A 3072-nucleotide genomic window follows, 5' to 3' on the forward strand; every position below is an offset into this window, starting at 1 on the left:
TTACCCGAAAACATTATCACAGGTGGGACAGACGTGGGTCCGATAAAAGATCGGATCCACCGGTACATCCGAGACCTCAGCACCCAATTAAAGGGGATGCGCCGGTCCGTAATTTAAAATCAGGCACAGGTTGACACACAGGAGGACTCAGAAACATTACCAGAGGTCCCAAAAGCCGGGATCCGGGTCTTAACAAAAATGCTTCCTGCAAAACCAGGATTTGCCCCGAGATGGCACGGACCTTACGAGGTCATTATTAGCGGAGACACCTGTGCCTGCATAGATATAAGGGGACAGGGGATCTGGAAACACTGGACCCAATTGAAGCTGTATAAAGACAAGTAAACTAAAGGTACTGTTTTCATTGTTCAAATCTCATAGGGACCAGGACCAGACCTACGATCAAGACATCAAAACCAATAACCTTTAATTTAATCACCTGTTTGTTTATTTTCTGTATATATCGTAACTATTGTAAAAAGAAAAAAACAAGATGGGAGTAGAGTTACATTTAATGATAGCCATGACCATTGTAAATACGCTCCAACACATGAGGGTTAGGGGAGCAGAACCACCAATTGTGGAAGAAAACCTATTCCTTTTTTTTAATAAATTTAGATTAGCCAATTATTTTTTCCAACTAAGGGGCAATTTAGCGTGGCCAATCCACCTACTCTGCACATTTTTGGGTTGTGGGGGCGAAACCCACGCAGACACGGGGAGAATGTGCAAACTCCACACGGACAGTGACCCAGAGCCGGGATCGAACCTGGGACCTCAGCGCCGTGAGGCGGTTGTGCTAACCACTAGGCCACCGTGCTGCCAGAAAACCTATTCCTGAGGACACACCAGCAGATCTATGGGAATAGGACCGCTTGTTACCCTTCAATGCGATCGGTAAACTCTCTATTTATCGCAACACCAGCATGGCTCCCATAAGACCTGTTTACTATTGACATATTGTACTGTATTGGGGCAACACGGTAGCATGGTGGTTAGCATAAATGCTTCACAGCTCCAGGGTCCCAGGTTTGATTCCCGGCTGGGTCACTGTCTGTGTGGAGTCTGCACGTCCTCCCCCTGTGTGCGTGGGTTTCCTCCGGGTGCTCAGGTTTCCTCCCACAGTCCAAAGATGTGCGGGTTAGGTGGATTGGCCATGCTAAATTGCCCGTAATGTCCTAAAAAGTAAGGTTAAGGGGGGGGTTGTTGGGTTACGGGTATAGGGTGGATACGTGGGTTTGAGTAGGGTGATCATGGCTCGGCACAACATCGAGGGCCGAAGGGCCTGTTCTGTGCTGTACTGTTCTATGTTCTATATCGGGGCGCCCTGCAAGGAACATTTTGGACATTTCAAACAAGGGATCCAAGGGAGATGTTTAGAGCTCACTGAGCCGGGAATTTCTGGGGGGATGGGACCCCAATGGGTAGAGACACATGGGGACTACCCACAATGTTTCAAGGGAAAGGGATGGGGGTGCATGCATGCCTTTGTCTCTAAAAATGACTCGTGCGCTGAGGCCCATTGTGCCCTCCAGGAGTGCCGGGTCCGGGAAGGACACTTCACTTGTGACTGTAAACAACAAAAATGCATTGCAGTCACCGCGGTTAGGCAGCTCATGTGTGGCAAGTGCAACGGCACCCACGTAAGCTCAGCCTCGTGGACATACCGAAAATGAAAATCACTTATTGTCACGAGTAGGCTTCAATGAAGTTACTGTGAAAAGCCCCTAGTCGCCACATTCGCCTGTCCGGGGAGGCTGGTACGGGAATCGAACCGTGCTGCTGGCCTGCTTGGTCTGCTTTAAAAGCCAGTGATTTAGCCTGGTGAGCTAAACCAGCCCCTATGATTCCAACCCATTTGATTCTCACCAAGAGGTACAATCGAGTGGGCAGTCCCGGGGGAAGAAAGGTTCCACAACATGGAACCATGGGGTCAGACGACCCAGGGGTAATGCATGTTATCGGGTTAAAGAGGGTTATGTGTTTTTCTTTAAAAATGTATATATGACGGTTACAGACAGGCCTCCAAGGTTCTTTGCCGTGGGGACAATCAAACCCCTCATGGTTCCATGCCCAAGCGAAGGGCATGTCCAAAAACGCATAGTGGCCAAGGCCATCAGTGCAGAATTCTGCGCCGACTGGCAGACCCCTGTCACATTGGGATCCTCATTGGGATATGGATTCCTGGGGACATTATCCCTAGGGGGCGCAGCAGGGGTGGTTAGCGCCAAGAATAGGAATTTCTTTCTATGCGGCCTGACCATCCTAGGAAACAGCACCCTACAAGCACTAGGGCCAATTGACCAAGAACTCGCCGAACTCAGACTATACACACAACAAACAAAATATGTGGTAGACTATCAGTTAGCCAGACAAGGAGGGGTATGCACCATCATCAAAGAAAAATGCAACACATATGTACACGACGAGACACTAAACATAACCGCAGCCATGTCCAGGATACAAAAACAATTGGATAGTTTTAAATAGGGACTCACAGGGACTGATGGGTGGTTAGGGTGGTTGTTTAACACAGTTTGGGGAGCATACATCATGAAAGGAGTAATTTTAGTAATAGCCATCCTGTTCACACTCTGCCTGGGTCTAACTTGTATTAAAGTCATATGTGCAAATATTGTATCAAGAACCACTATCCACTGCCAGCATCCAGATGCAAGAACTGTACCACACCATGGGGGAAGAGGGACAATAGCAAGGACGACATCTATACAGGTCCCTTTACCTCTGAAGATCGTCCATGGGGAGTCAGCCATGAATGGGACCCCCTGGACTGAAGTAGGACATTTTTTAAGGTTATATTGGATTCGTATTAATATTTACATCATCAAAGCATTCTTCATTTATTGGACTGATTGGCACCATTTATGATGTAAAGCGATGGGCATTCGTTTGAATCCCATTTTTGCACAGCTGAGAAACCTTTTTTGAATGAAATGGAGAATCTATAATCTGCCTAGCAACAGCACAAAGCTGCATCTTAAAACGGCACCATGGCCAGAAGATCGGGATATCTGCGATTCAAGACCCTGACAGTGGGGCAGATATATATAT

The 3072-nt window shown here is 47.6% G+C and overlaps 1 long non-coding RNA gene across 1 annotated transcript; it reads right to left on the reverse strand.

Moving 5' to 3' along the window:
• Nucleotides 1–450: 450 nt before the first annotated feature.
• On the reverse strand, nt 451–888 carry LOC119966831. Its single transcript, XR_005460848.1, has 2 exons — nt 832–888; nt 451–592 (listed from the first exon to the last, which is right to left on the reverse strand). It is a non-coding gene; the product is annotated as an uncharacterized LOC119966831 (long non-coding RNA).
• Nucleotides 889–3072: the final 2184 nt, after the last annotated feature.

The sequence above is a fragment of the Scyliorhinus canicula genome, chromosome 6 (assembly GCF_902713615.1).
Source record: "Scyliorhinus canicula chromosome 6, sScyCan1.1, whole genome shotgun sequence".
Classification (NCBI taxonomy): domain Eukaryota; kingdom Metazoa; phylum Chordata; class Chondrichthyes; order Carcharhiniformes; family Scyliorhinidae; genus Scyliorhinus; species Scyliorhinus canicula.